The following is a 16,837-nucleotide window of genomic DNA, read 5'->3' on the forward strand; positions in this document are numbered from 1 at the left end:
TTTTGTAAGTACAGCAGTAGCATAGTTGTACACTTTTAAGAGTATTTATAGTAATATTTCGTGCATGTTTAATTACTCTACATTTTAAAATACCGATTTTACATATTGAGGTAAATCAGCGTTTTAGGGCAATAGATCATTTGGTCCTTGAACCTGGCCGTACATACATGGAATGCAATAACGATTTTGGTCCCGCTAAAAAGGCAAAGTAACGCTTCAAACGGGGTGGTTTGGTAAGTCTGGTAAACTTCCACGAAAGAACATAATATTTTTGTTGCGCCTTCATGGTTAGTAAGCCTGATTATTCCAAGGATCGTGCAAAGAATTTCAACAGACCAGAACGTACAGTTCGTTGTTAACAGACGTCTGAATTGGTCAGTGCGTCGACTGTAGCTGAAAATGGAGACAACCAAGTTTCGTGCCATTATTAAACATTTTCATTTAGAGGGTTGGACTGAATCGCAAATTAAAACAGAATAAGCTGAAGTTCATGTGTCCTCTCTTCTATCATTGAAGACCATGTACTATTAGATTACTGAAGTTAAACGTGGTCGAACGAACACCAAACACGAAGCGCACTTAAGCCATCCAGTTGAGATCACCACAAAGAAAACCATTGTCAAAATCCGTGATATGGCAATACAAGACCATACAAATATATTTTCGTTTTGGTCCTATGCTCCACAAATTTACGCCGCGTGACACTGGGAGGTGAGAGCAGCTGACACAGCGTTGTGACGGCGTGAAGTACAATTTTTCTCAACATGACAATTGTCTAACGACAAGAGCATTGAAACTGCTTGAAATAATTATTATTTATTGCGATTTGAACTGTATTATAAGTAAAAATTTAATACATAACTAAATTAACTTCAAGCACAAACCGAAATCATTATATCTGCTTGATAACTGCTTCTACACAATAGATTCTTTAAAAATGTGTACAAGGTGTGTGCGTTAATGTGTTTAACATAGTCACGTGTAATCTATGTGCATAAAAATGAATTAGTGGAAGAAAAGACTAAAGATAAGACTGTCGTAAAAATGGTCGGTAAGTTTCAAATTTTTGCAATTAACGATCATTATGAATGTAAACTAACTCGTTCGACATAACAATGAGAGTCCGCATTTATAATCCATTGAACAAGCAAACAATTGACCATCATCTGATGGAATGATGACCGATAACATCGAAAACGACCGATATCTCGACAAGTAACACTTACTGTTGTTAAAGGGTCTTGCCCAATTCGTGCCTTTAAAATTACAGGGAAATATCGGACTTTTGACGATTTTATCCAGCTTCGTTCTCGCGTATTGTTAGGGCGTGTTATTAGAACACGGTGGAGAAGCTTAACTTCTCCTTGGGCAATATGCAGAACATTATAGTCTGCATAATTCAAATGATACAAAGTCCTAACAAAAAGTCTAAGAACACATTTTTTAAGCCACAAGTCTAAAACTAAGAAACATTATTACTTTGTTCCAAAGTCTATATCGCAATACCACCGTCGCTTGTATTTGAATCTGTCTTCGAACAATCTGATCGTAAATTTACGATGATAGGTTCTAGCCTAATATCCATCATCACTTCACTGTCAAATTACTGTTTCTGAAGCTTTTCAGCGTGCCGCACAGCCTGCGTCCACGCTACTGGTGGGATGTTGTCTTACCTCATGCACAAGCGATTCAGTGAATGTTTTCTTGAATGCTTTTTTTTCTCCCACATTGCCTTATCCTTTGACCAAATTTACGCCTTAGGGCTACATTGACAGTGACACGTGGATTAAGGCGAAACTGTGTGACCCTATTCACGTGCAAGGAAGTCAAGTTCGTACGATCTGTCAAGTGACTTGTATAAATTAAAGAACTGCAGGAGATCGACACAAGTCTGGTTTATACCGTGCTTAATATTTTTACTTTTAAGCCAGAGAAAAAATCCGCTTTTCTGATATTTAAACTTGGTGTTTTCTCTGTAACATTTTATAAACTGCTAATGACTTCGAAGCTTGGTATGACAAGAATTGTGAATCACGTCACGAAACTGGCAGCGTTCATTTCCGAATGGCAATCACTGCTGTTTTCCTTACACGTAAACACAAGTTTATTCTCAGAAACAAAACTAGACGAAGAGTCCGCATGCAGAATAATTATCCGAGAACCTATTCCTAGGAAACTTTAAAACCGCCAGTACCATCACTCATTTAGCAGCAGATCTTCCTGGAATTATTCTAATTGATCCATGTTTCATCATGGTAATACACTGTTGAACTACCTCCTTCTCTTGTATCGTGAATCTTTATATGGGATGTAGTTAATGCTGGACCTATGTCACTTCTTTGAACTAAAAACTATTGTTAACTCATCTGGAACCAACGTCTTTTAAAATTCTTTACATTGATGAAGTGCTTACCATTGAAGCCTATTTTCTCCTGCATAGCTGTAACACGTTTTTCTGATGTCGGGTATTCATCATTCACAAGGAGCACTTTACAACATCGTTGTTAAAACCATCCATTTGTTTTACATGTTCCTTGCGATTTCGATGCTTTCCAGGCGACACGAAACCAATTTTTTCTATGACTCCTACAGCTCTGACACTTTCGTTCATAATTCTGTTTACAGTTCTCTTGACGACACCTTATGATTTTGGAGTCCGTTCTTGTGTATTCAGACGTCAACAGTAGGAGATCTGCTTTCAAATTCACGTTTGAAAAAGCTGTAAATTCTGTAAATAATCCCCCTCGCCTGCTTGTGAAACACTTCACGTTTATGGCCGTCACCTGACTTTTTTTTAGTCACACTTAAACTTCTACGCGGTACACATTGACAGTTATACTGCTACAAGAAAGAAAATGAAAACAAAAATAGCTGACAGTTGAATGAATTATTCGGTTGTCGCGAAATACGGCAACAGAGCAGCATGTAGGAGTGAGATTCTCGCTGTCTAGCTGTAACTCGCTTCTAGCCGCTGGGCAATAGAATGAAAATTATTGGTTACCAGTGACTAGTGGAGGGGGATGCGCAGAACGGCTGAAAGTTGGACCGCCTTCCAACATGATGCAGGCTTTAGTACAATTCATTTTTCGTTTATTAGTCCTCAATTCTTGTTTCATTCGTGAGTTTTACAGTTTAACTACAAGTATTTACACAGTTTTTTGGACGACCGATGCGTCTATAGAGATGTTGGGAAGAGCGGCACTGCTAATAGCCATATTTCTTATTATAAGTTCTGTAAGGGTCAGTTAGATTATGAAAGTTGGACGTTAATACTTCTTTGCAAAGTAGACCAATAATCTGCTGTGGTGTGCACATACAAACTCCGAGTCTGACATGTTATTACCACAAGTAGTAAAGAGCCAATAGTTGTTGAGAGGAGTCTGAAGTGGTCGGACGCAACCAATGGTGGAGAGAAGCCGTGCGACATGAGAGATCGTAGCCGGCCGGCCCTGATCGTACTAATAGCGCCATAGGACACTTCGGTATTAACTGAGAATTTTTGGTACTTTGCCTTTTTGCTGCACGTAGTTGTTAGTTATTCGCGCACTGGAGGGATTTCGTCAGATTTGTGAATGCTTACATTGAGAGTAATATACGTATCTTTGTTGTGGCTAGAAATGTGACATTGTGGAATAATTAAAAGGCTGTGTAAAGTTCGACAGTGATTAATAATATATATTGCAAATATAGTAGATTATAGTCTAAAATGATTTCCTTCATTTTCTTACACCGTTTAAGACTAGTTGACTATGAACAGCTGGGAACTACATGCAATTCAAGAGATGATACTATCGTGACACAATCCGATTTTCTTGCGAGAGATTCAGGTGTTGCCTCTACTTCCACAGAGCAAAATAATTTTGGCTTTCTCTCTTTCAGCAGTAACGTTACACAATTAATATTGGCTCAACTGGATGAGATTAGAAAATCCAATAATCAAATTAGAGAATTTAATAGCGCGATTAAAAAATCTAATGACGATCGTCGTGGAGAGATCAAAGAAGCTAGGTATGAGTTTAATGACAATTTAAGTCGTAAATTCGTGAAAATGTCAGAACTTTTGCAAATTTAGGCACGTGAGAAACTCAAGTCAGATATTAATAACCTCGAGTCCAGAGTTGACCACGTAGAGTTTGTTGATATTCTTGAGACAACAGACGTCTCAACAAGAATTGCAAATAGGGGCATTAGCACAAAGTTCGAGCCGTTATAGCTGCAAACTATCTGAAGTTTCAAAGACGTAAAATCAGTTGATGACTGATGCAAAACGCGTCGAAGAATTATCCCAGAGAGTGACGAAAAACAATCGATGATTCAAATAAAAGGTAAGACTACACACAGTCGGTTCTGCTCACCGATACCGAAGAATTTCAGTCTCAGCAATGTTTTGAAGAAGGGCAGATGACGATTCATTAGCAAAATAAACCTGACGTGAGAAAGATATAGGAACAGCTTGCCAAACTGGAAGAAAGGATCGGTCGCGATAACGATACCAGTAGTTCCAACAATTATCACACTGGAAATCACAATGAAAGCACTAATTTTGGAAATGCTAATCACTTCACTCGTGAACATGTTATCTTTGCAGGACACAATGAATGGAATGTGAGTTGCGGTATAAGAGAAAATTCATTAGTTCACGATAGTTTCGATTACAAACATTTTCTCATAAGAAGGAAATTTATAATTTTTCGCAATGCCAGCAATGAAATTCACTCAAGGGAGTGTACAACAATTTGACTATCCTTTACCACCCAAATGGTCAATTGGCCACAAACTGGAATTCATTTGTAGTTATCTCTAAGGAGAACATGCGAAAAGAATGAGATCGATTGCTTGTGAATGTCACACGTACGGTGATTTTTATCACTCATTCTTGTCCGCTTACTGGTCCGAAACAAGATCGCTTGAAACGTCACATTATCGGGATTCAAAGTTGTGAACCATCGAATTTTTCAGCTTTGTAGGTTTTGACGATATTAGCGACACATTGTTACAAGAAAATGACGACTGTGAAAATACATTTGTGCATCCAGCTGTAAAAATTTCCATAGAAAACGTTTCACTTTCTGTTGTACTTGATTCTGGTACTGCAGTTAATATGATTAGTGAGACAGTGTTTAGTAAATGTGTTCAATCACCTGTTCGCCCAACTTTGCCTCTATTAAGAACCAAATTGAAGGGAGTGATTCAAGGAAAGAGTGTAGATGTATATAATCAAACTTTGTTAGTTTTCATGTTTCTGGGACACAAGTTTTCTGCGAATTTTCTGGTAGTTGCTCTTTTGTTGACGAAGTAATTTTTGGTGTAGACTGTAGAGTTTCTACTTCAATATAAAGCGATGTTAAACTTTTCCGATGCTGAGGTAATGTTACAAGTAAATCAGGTACTATAACGCTTGCATTTCAAGGTTGGTTGACAAAGGAGATGAAGAGACGAGCTGTTTGCATTTTCTCTTTCCGCTTGAGGCACAACGCTCACTGACTATATCTGACAATTGTACGAAAGACATAACAACATTTCATTGTGAAGAACAGTTAATTAAAAAGAAATTACTTAGATTGAAATAGACTCTGATGACATAAATTATTAGAAATTTTACTGTCATATTCCGAAGTTTTTTCTCACAATACAGAAACTACACGAAAGTTTTTTTACGAATTTAGTGTTGAAGAATATAATAAATCTTTTGTACCATCTTATGATTCTCTGTTGACATACACAGAAACGGTTAAGCAGGAACTACAATTGATGCTAGATCAGGGAATTATTGAGCAGGATGTGAGTTCATACAAAGGCCTCTTACACATTTTTAAAAAGAAAGACTGTTCTGTTAGACTTATTTTTCATTCCAGACAGATCAACACTATAATACAACCAGAAAGAGATCGACCACAAACACTCAATGACTTATTACAGAAATTACATGGTTTAAGGGTAATGTCTTCTTTAGATTTACGATATATTTTTTGGCAAATATGCAACCTTGCTCTGTTTTCGAAACTGCTACCAATTTCGAAAATTACCATTTGGTCTCAATGTTTCATCTGCTGTATTTATCCAAGCTCTGAATACTACCATTCCTAAGCATTTGAAAGTTAGGATCACAACGTTTTAGTTGCGGAAAATTCGTGGACAGAACACAACCAGGTACTGAGCGAACTATTACAGACATTCCAGAATGTGAATTTCACTCTGCAGCGGAGTGTGCGCTGATATGAATCTTCTGGAAAATTAAACCTGTGTGCCAGACCGAGACTCGAAATGCAAAAAGTAGCCTTTGAAAACTTCTTTTCATCCTCGTTATGTGGTATTGCTCATGAATAGGAGAAAGATCCAGACTGGAAAGAGATAAAAGAGAAATAGCAAAACTAATCAAAAACTGCGATAAGACAGTTTTACCTTGTATGTAACAACATTTTATTCGGACGTAGATGTCCTGAGAGTCCTATTTTGACATTGTGCATCCCAGAAAAAGTCGTCAACAAACTCTTTTGGTACAAGCATCCCAGTTACGCACACTTTGGTGCTAAGAAATGTTTTCAGAAATTACGGGATACATGTTACTTCAACAATACGGAAAAGCGAATTCGTAATGTCTTAGCAAAAAGCAAACTCCGCCAAAAGGTATAAACACCTGCCGTTAGCATAGAACACCACTGTTTCCGTTCATTCCTGTGAAACTGAGAGATTAGCCGCCGTTGACATTTTCGGTCCTGTTACGAGATTTAAATATCGTCATTCGTTTCTTTTTGTAGCTTTTGAGCATACCTCTAAATTTGTGTCATTCACACATTTACGGGAATCTACTGCAAAATCCGTTTCTATAGCATTCGTAAAGAATTTTCTGGAAGAAGTAGGGCATGTTGACAAAGTAGTTTCTAATAATGGCCAACAATTTCGTTGTAATATACGGCTAAAAACTCTGAGATGTAGAAGAATTAGACCAACATTCGTATCTCGTTTTATGCCATCTTGTAACCCCTCAGAACGCATTATGAAAGAATTAGGAAAACTTTGCAAATTGTATTCGTATCGTCAACACAGAAATTTGGATTCACTCATATTTGATTTTGAAAATATCAGTAGCGGATTACTGTGAAATAACTAATTTAGCATTGGTATATATCAAGAAAGCCACAGCGAAAAGGAAGAAGCTACAAAATCCATGAGTGAGCATCAAGAGCTTACAGGTAGGTCAGAAAGTGTTGCTCAAATCGCATCGTTGATCTCATAAAGGTAAGTCTTCAAGCAGCACGTTTTTCTTGGTGTGTGAAGGCCCTTTTCGCATACAGTGAATCGCATATCCAAATACTTTGGAACTTGAATCCATATGCACACATAAATCACGAGGTCTTCGTCAGGTAACGAACATCCCAGTGTACAAAGAATAGTACTTTAGAGGCTTTACTGTACTTTGGTAAACGAATGGAGTGGCGAGCATAGGTGTCCCAGCTGTTACAGTGATTTTTTTTAACTGTCAGCACTGCTTCATACTCTTCAAATAATCTGTATATCTGTTGATGTATCTCTTATTGCCAATCCAGTTATTAAGGAATTTTAATGAATAGTGATTATCTATGATTTGTGTTGTATGAAAGAAAGTGCTTTGAAACAGTGGAAACAGACAACCTTCTTTTTACACCTATATTTGCACTGTGACAATATGGAATGGTAAACCATCGGTGAACAATTTTAATTCATCTGGTATTATTCTGAGTTCACTGGTGAAATATCTGATTGAAATGTGATACTGTTTTCTTATTTCATGAGTTTAGAATTTTTCTTTTGAGCTCTTAGTATAGCAGAGTAGGCTTGGTTTTTAGGTTCTAAGATACTCATTTTTTTTCTTCAGGAGGATAGTTTGCACATATAATGAAGTGTCTTGCGTCTTGTGGTACCTCGTGACCTACATTTTGCTTTACCTTTATCGGACAGAATATTATGTTATTTTTTGAGAAAATTTCATGAGATATCTTTTTCTGTAAGTACATATTTTGTGATGTAGGTCATGAATTGCAGAGGTATAGCTGCTGACTTTATTTTGAATGAGAGACTGTGTATGAGCGGTTCTGAATTGAGAAAGGTATTTCTGACAAGCATTACTTTAACTAGGAACATTTCTGACTGGTGCTTGTTCTGCTACTTATGAAGTATTTTAAAGAGTGATAATTTCAGAGTTGTATGCATACATCTGATGAATCTAGGGAATACAGTGCGATAGATATGGAATATAAGGAACTTTATGTTAGGATTACTCATGTGAGGATTATGATGTTATTATGGTCCAACTATTAAGTTATTATGGTGCAACTATTGTATATTATGGTGCCATTATGGTATATTATGTGAAGTGGATTATGATTTACAGGATATTTTACTGAAGGTTAATGAAATACGTTGTTCTGAGGAACACAGTCAAGGCTTTATATACAATTTAGTGAGGAAGCATTTTTGGAGGTATTTATGAAACAAAACAAGGTTAGGAATGTACACTCTTTAAACAAAGCAGCCCACAGCTGTACTAGATACATAGAGGGTCTGTTTGAGCACACTATATTGGAAGGTAGTGTCACAATGATACCTTCAAAGGAGATTTATTTTTTCATGAAGGGATTTCTGAGAGGACATTACTATTGAACTTTTGTTGCTACTGACAAGATGTATTATGACGCTAAGAGTTGTCGATTATGGAAAGAAAATGAATTGCAGTTTGAGATACCAATCAGACCTGCTTTAAACATTTGTATACTCATGAAAACATGAAACTTTTACCTATAGTAAGCACCAGCGCTTGCATCTACATCTACATGACTACTCTGCAATTCACATTTAAGTGCTTGGCAGAGGGTTCATCGAACCACAATCATACTATCTCTCTACTATTCCACTCCCCAACAGCGAGCGGGAAAAACGAACACCTAAACCTTTCTGTTCGAGCTCTGATTTCTCTTATTTTATTTTGATGATCATTCCTACCTATGTAGGTTGGGCTCAACAAAATATTTTCGCATTCGGAAGAGAAAGTTGGTGACTGAAATTTCGTAAAAAGGTCTCGCCGCGACGAAAAACGTCTATGCTGTAATGACTTCCATCCCAACTCGTGTATCATATCTGCCACACTCTCTCCCCTATAACGCGATAATACAAAACGAGCTGCCCTTTTTTGCACCCTTTCGATGTCCTCCGTCAATCCCACCTGGTAAGGATCCCACACCGCGCGGCAATATTCTAACAGAGGACGAACGAGTGTAGTGTAAGCTGTCTCTTTAGTGGACTTGTTGCATCTTCTAAGTGTCCTTCCAATGAAACGCAACCTTTGGCTCGCCTTCCCGACAATATTATCTATGTGGTCCTTCCAACTGAAGTTGTTCGTAATTTTAACACCCAGGTACTTAGTTGAATTGACAGCCTTGAGAATTGTACTATTTATCGAGTAATCGAATTCCAACGGATTTCTTTTGGAACTCATGTGGATCATCTCACACTTTTCGTTATATAGCGTCAACTGCCATCTGCCACACCACACAGCAATCTTTTCTAAATCGATTTGCAACTGATACTGGTCTTCAGATTACCTTACTAGACGGTAAATTACAGCATCATCTGCGAACAGTCTAAGAGAACTGCTCAGATTGTCACCCAGGCCATTTATATAGATCAGGAACAGTAGAGATCCCAGGACGCTTCCCTGGGGAACACCTGATATCACTTCAGTTTTACTCGATGATTTGCCGTCTATTACTACGAACTGCGACCTTCCTGACAGGAAATCACGAATCCAGTCGCACAACTGAGACGATACCCCATAGCTCTGCAGCTTGATTAGAAGTCGCTTGTGAGGAACGGTGTCAAAAGCTTTCCGGAAATCTAGAAATACGGAATCAACTTGAGATCCCCTGTCGATAGCGGCCATTACTTCGTGCGAATAAAGAGCTAGCTGCGTTGCACAAGAGCGAATTTTCTGAAGCCATGCTGATTACGTGTCAATAGATCGTTCCCTTCGAGGTGATTCATAATGTTTGAATACAGTATATGCTCCAAAACCCTACTGCAAACCGACGTCAATGATATAGGTCTGTAGTTAAATGGATTACTCCTACTACCCTTCTTGAACACTGGTGCGACCTGCGCAATTTTCCAATCTGTAGGTACAGATCTATCGGTGAGCGAACGGTTGTATATGAGTGCTAAGTAGGGAGCTATTGTATCAGCCTAATCTGAAAGGAACCTAATCGGTATACAATCTGGACCTGAAGACTTGCCCGTATCAAGCGATTTGAGTTGCTTCGCAACCCCTAAGGTATCTACTTCTAAGAAACTCATGCTAGCAGATGTTCGTGTTTCAAATTCTGGAATATTCCATTCGTCTTCCCTTGTGAAGGAATTTCGGAAAACTGCGTTCAATAACTCCGCTTTAGCGGCACAGTCGTCGATAACAGTACCATCGGCACTGCGCAGCGAAGGTATTGACTGCGTCTTGCCGCTTGTGTACTTTACATACGACCAGAATTTCTTCGGATTTTCTACCAAATTTCGAGACAATGTTTCGTTGTGGAACCTATTAAAGGCATCTCGCATCGAAGTACGTGCCAAATTTTGCGCGTCTGTAAATTTTAGCCCATCTTCGGGATTTCGCGTTCTTCTGAACTTCGCATGCTTTTTCCGTTGCCTCTGCAACAGCGTTCGGACCTTTTTAGTGTACCACAGGGGATCCGTTCCATCTCTTACCAATTTATGAGGTAGGAATATCTCAATTGCTGTTGCTACTATATCTTTGAATTTGAGCCACATCTCGTCTACATTCGCATAGTCAGTTCGGAAGGAATGGAAATTGTCTTTTAGGAAGGCTTCTAGTGGCACTTTATCCGCTTTTTTAAATAAAATTATTTTGCGTTTGTTTTTGATGGATTTGGAAGAAATGGTATTGAGCCTAGCTACAATGACCTTGTGATCACTAATCCCTGTATCAGTCATGATGCTCTCTATCAGCTCTGGATTGTTTGTGGCCAAGAGGTCAAGTGTGTTTTCGCAACCATTTACAATTCGCGTGGGTTCGTGGACTAACTGCTCGAAATAATTTTCGGAGAATGCATTTAGGACAATCTCGGAAGACGTTTTCTGCCTACCACCGGTTTTGAACAAGTATTTTTGCCAACATACCGAGGGTAGGTTGAAGTCCCCACCAACTATAACCGTATGAGTGGGGTATTTATTTGTTACGAGACTCAAAATTTCTCTGAACTGTTCCGCAACTATATCATCGGAGTCTGGGGGTCGGTAGAAGGAGCCAATTATTAACTTAGTTCGGCTGTTAAGTATAACCTCCACCCATACCAATTCACACGGAGTATCTACTTCGACTCGTTACAAGATAAACCACTACTGACAGACACAAACACTCCACCACCAATTCTGCCTAATCTATCTTTCCTGAACACCGTCTGAGACTTCGTAAAAATTTCTGCAGAACTTATTTCAGGCTTTAGCCAGCTTTCTGTACCTATAACGATATCAGCTTCTGTGCTTTCTATTAGCGCTTGAAGCTCAGGGACTTTTCCAGCGCAACTACAACAATTTACAACTATAATTCCGATTGTTCCTTGATCCAAGCACGTCCTGTAATTGCCAAGCACCCTTTGACATTGCAGCCCATCCCGCACTTTCCCGATGCCTTGTAACCTAAAAAACCGCCCAGTCCACGCCACACAGCCTCCGCTACCCGTGTAGCCGCCAGCTGAGTGTAGTGAACTCCTGACCTATTCAGCGGAACCCGAAACCCCACCACCCTATGGCGCAAGTCAAGGAATCTGCAGCCAAATACGGTCGCAAAACCGTCTGAGCCTCTGATTCAGACCCTCCACCCGGCTCTGCACCAAAGGTCCCCAGTCGGTTCTGTCAACGATTCTGCAGATGGTGAGCTCTGCCTTCATCTCGTAAGCAAGACCGGCAGCCTTCACCAAATCAGATAGCCGCTGGAATCCAGAGAGAATTTCCTCAGATCCAAAGCGACACACGTCATTAGTGCCGACATGTGCCACCACCTGCAGCTGGCTGCACCCTGTGCTCTTCATGGCATCCGGAAGGACCCTTTCCACATCAGGAATGACTCCTCCCGCAATGCACACGGAGTGCACACTGGATTTCTTCCCCTCCTTAGCCGCCGTATCCCTAAGGGGCCCCATTACGCGCCTAACATTGGAGCTCCCAACTACCAGTAAGCCCACCCTCTGCGATTGCCCGGACCTTGAAGGCTGAGAATGATCCTCTGAAAGATGCATGTGATACATTTTCTTTTCAACTATTTGGAGTTAAGAGTGCATATGTGGATTGTCTGTCAAGTAACAAACAAGGATAGTTTTACAAAGATTGTTTCTCTACTGCTGAGTTGAGTTTATTTGTTTTGAGAAGTTGTGGAATGAAATTGTCTCATAAAAAAGTAATGTTTTTTTTCTACTTATCACTGTTTGTACTCATTAAGCTTTATTTTTTGTGTTTGACATGATCATAACTGATATTTCCTCCATGGCAGAAGTAATAAAAAGAACACAGAATCTATGGATTTGTAGAAACTAAACAATATTTTTTTCAGATCATAGTATAACTTATATAGCGAGCCAGCTTCATTCCAACAATATGAATGTTTCAGTGGTCTGTTATGGAGAATTAGACATTCCAGAAGTATCCAGTCCTGCTAAAAATATTGCTCGATGACCGTATATAAAAATGCTAGGCATTTTGACAACCTTTTGTTTTCAGTGTGTAGCATTTATACACTTTGATCAGCTACATTTTTATGCATGTTGTAAATAATTACGTAAAATAAGTTACTTTAATACTTTAGTGTCTTTCTATTAAAACATTTTTATTTCCAACTTTCTCTTCTGCCACAGCAGTGATGTAGTGCCAATTCTATCACGCTAAGTTAATGGTTCTAAGATGATGATTCTTTTCTCTTGTCATGAAACATTACTGAAGCTCAAGAGAAGTTATTTGCTTCATTTTCGATGAATAAACCATTTCTGTCAGCTGCTACTGAACAGTTCGATGATAAATCTTTCTTGTGTAGCATCTTCGAATAAGGTACCTCATTATTAGTTGCTTTATAAGATATGTCTTTTGAATGATGTATTTATATTTCTGTTGTCCTTAACGATGTATGGCCATACGATTCTGACTCCACATACAGAAAAGTTGACATTTAACATCTGACGATGTTGACCTTGTGGTGCTACATACTATTTTGTATCTGACGATCATGCAAACATTACTGCAATTTGGTACATGAATAATTTTGTTGTAATAATAAGGAAGCACTTGTGACAATCACAGACCCATTACTCACTGATTTAATATGTAATAAGTTACGAGAACAAAATTGAATAAGCAGCTATAATAAACGACATTCCTTATTAACGTAAGTTGACTGGAGCTCAAGTCACTTACACTGTTTATGAAGGAATTGCATGCATGTATTTTTTCTTAATTATCTACCACAGAAATTTGATTATATAAATTTCATATTGTGATTTTTACCTGTAATTTTATCGTGTATGTAAATGTATCTTCGAGTAATGGCTATTTTCTATTGTAGGATAATTTGAATGACATGTAACTACCATGCATACATATCAACTCTGGGATCTACGATTAATTATAACATTTTTTAAACATGTCACTATTAATGTCTTGTGTATGTTCAGGGTCAAAACATGTACCTTATGGTATGCTCTGTATTGTACCATTAGAAAATGAATTTATATAGTAAACGTTTGCCATTATGTGATTGGCCTAAACTTCATATTTACAGCTGTACTTCCAGGAACTTGTCACACTTAGCTGTACACATTTGAGTCATTTACTGGTCACTGGACTTACGTGCCTATTCACATATATGACCTGTCCCTGTATTGTGTCATATGTGAGACTTTTGATCTCCTATGTCAGTTATGAGAACCTGCTCTCTCAAAGGGATACAACATCAATGCTTTTATGATCTTCATGAATTCCTTGCTCCCAACAAGGTATAGTTGTGCCTTGTACTATTACTACTGTTTCTGTACTATATCTTCATCCACATATGAAAAGTAGTGACACACAAAAACATTTTTGGTGTGGTTGTCAGTGCACATAGTGTATATAATGAGTCCATGAGTCTACTTACACCTCAAACTTGTGTGTTATCAAACGAATGTATTAACATTTTGGTGTGATTGTCAGTGGACATGGTGGGATTCGTTCCTGGGTATGCTGAATCTAAAACATGTGTTTCCTTACCTGGTTTTGTATTGTCAGATGATTTTTACTCACTTGAAAAACTGTAAATAACATTTTTTGGTCTTGTCAAATGAACTACCGCCAATGTCATGTAGAATAGGTGCTCACCTGCAATATGATGCTTGTATATTTATTTTCTCTCTTTTTGTGCTATTTGCAATTCTATGTAATATTTGTATCTACACACCTGAAAGACATTTTTACATTCTTGGAGACCTATGAAAACTATTTTGCTATCCTTTAAAATTAAGCACTATCAATGTCAGCTGGAACTGAGTGCTTACGTGCACAAGATGATACTTGTATGTTATTTTTTCTTGACTATATTGTACAGTTTATCAATTTCCTATTATGTAGATAACTGACGTAATCTTATGCTTATATTTATGTATTCCACCACTTTTGTAAAATATCTTATGCTATTTTTCTCAATTTCGTTATGTCAGAATTTTGCGTTTGCTTCTTGCCAACATGTTATGCAAGAATCGCCTATCAAAATGCTTAAAAGTGAGGGTGGGGGTTATGAAATTTCGACGCTAATACTTCTTTGCAAAGCTGACAAATGATTCTGCAGCAGTGTGAATACATACAGGGCCTATGCAGGTAACATTAAATTAGCCTGCTTTATGTACCATATCGCTGGAACCAATGCACATAACACTAGAAATTTTTTACAAGTGTCTTATCTGTGTTATTTATGTCTACTGAATCTGAATTAAGAGACGAGCTACAAAAGAATTCAATTCTGCTATTTCTGATTACAAATAATTGTACATATAATGCCCTAGATGTCAATCTATTAAAGTTATTGCTATGGTTATGCTTCAGTAGGTGCAGTATGTTATAATGAAATAGATGCCAAAGTTTCGTATAGCTATCACAAGTAGTTTTTGATATAAAGGAACATAAAGCATAAGAAATGTAATTTTGTAAAAACCACATTTAAAGTTCAAAATGATAAAAATTGTTCTGTACTTTTAAATTAAGTCTCAAAACACCCAGCAGCATAATCAGCATCATCATCTTCGCCAGCGTCCTTCTCTGAAAGCTTCTTTCTTCTGATTGACCTTGCCTCTTTGGTGGTGAATTCAGCTGCACTCTGTGTCTTGGCAAGTCTCAACTTGTCCAATAACTTCAAGCCATTTACAGTATGGTAGCCTGGAGCGATGTTAAGATGTTTTAGAACACGTATTCTTCCCATGTTTCCATCGTTAAATGTTAATATAGCATCACTAACTCCACATTTTAGTGCATTGAGATGTTTAAAAACATTTTTTGGAACTCATGTCCAGATAATGTTATTGAATCACTCATTAGAATTCCGTGTTCGCCCATGTAAGCACTTTCAGAGGGGTCTGGGTGAGCTAGGTCCCTATAAATTGATTTGATTGCTTCTATAATAACTTCTGGAATAGAGTTCTTGTGTTCAAAAGACACTCCTGAAACTTCACACTTCTGGAATTTACACCATGATGCAGGTCCAGTTGGGCAGAGTGAATGTGTCAGTTTTCTGTCAGTTGAAAGTTGTGGAAGTATGAGGCCCAGGCTGCTTTCCTTATACTTTCTAAATCATTTTCCTTATATCTGATGACCATTCCATAATACTGCTGAAGCTGAATTATTGTTTTATCAGTCAGTTGACTATAAGTGGCTAGCCATCAGACAGTGCCATGGTGCTAAGAGTCCATAGATGAAAATCACAGCCTTCTATAAAGTGTAGCTTCTGAGAAATTCACATGTAAACCGATGTACGTCCGAAATTTGGTGATTTCAGAGATACACAAGTAAGACCAGAAAATTAAAAATAAAACACTTCTAAATGTCACATGTAGATAATTTATACACTATTTTGAGCAGGAAAGAGTAAAGAATATTTTATGGCATGTTTTGTAAAATGTCAAAATTTTCGAATTTTTGCTTGTAAACTCCCCTTAAATTACAATCTGCTTTTAACATTATGGAACATATGTCACATTGTTCAGAAGTTAAAAACTTTAATAATCCGAGTAACTACATCATAAATAACTGAAATCATCAGATGGAACCCACTGTATTTTGACTATTACTGTGAAGCTCCTATCAGTTCCACTACTACAGCACAAGTTTCAAAATGCTAATCACTGAAAAACTGGAGGGTGTAATTTGTATGAGGGGCTTTCAGTAAGTATCGCAACATTTTTTTCGAGCAGTTTTGGCTGAAAACATGCGGAATTTGTTGTGGGACATCGTGGAATATTCCTGCTACTGCTCTATAGCTTCATGAAGTTCATGGGAGGTGGCAGGGAGCTGTTATTGATTTTCTTTTGTTGAGGGGGGGGGGGGTTGAGGGGACCGGAGCATCACAGATATTCAAAGGCGCTTGCAGAATGTCTATGATGACCTGGCAGTGAATAAAAGCAAGATCAGTTGTTGGGAGATGCGTCGTCATCTTCGTAAGAATGTCACACTTACCCACCTAGTCACCCACATGCCAACCTGCCGCACGTAACTACGACCGCTGCAAAGTTAAACAATGCGGGCAGTTTTATTCGCCGTTATCGACTGATTACAAGCTGTTGCT

This window comes from Schistocerca gregaria, chromosome 8 (assembly GCF_023897955.1).
Source record: "Schistocerca gregaria isolate iqSchGreg1 chromosome 8, iqSchGreg1.2, whole genome shotgun sequence".
In the NCBI taxonomy this organism is placed as follows: Eukaryota; Metazoa; Arthropoda; class Insecta; order Orthoptera; family Acrididae; genus Schistocerca; species Schistocerca gregaria.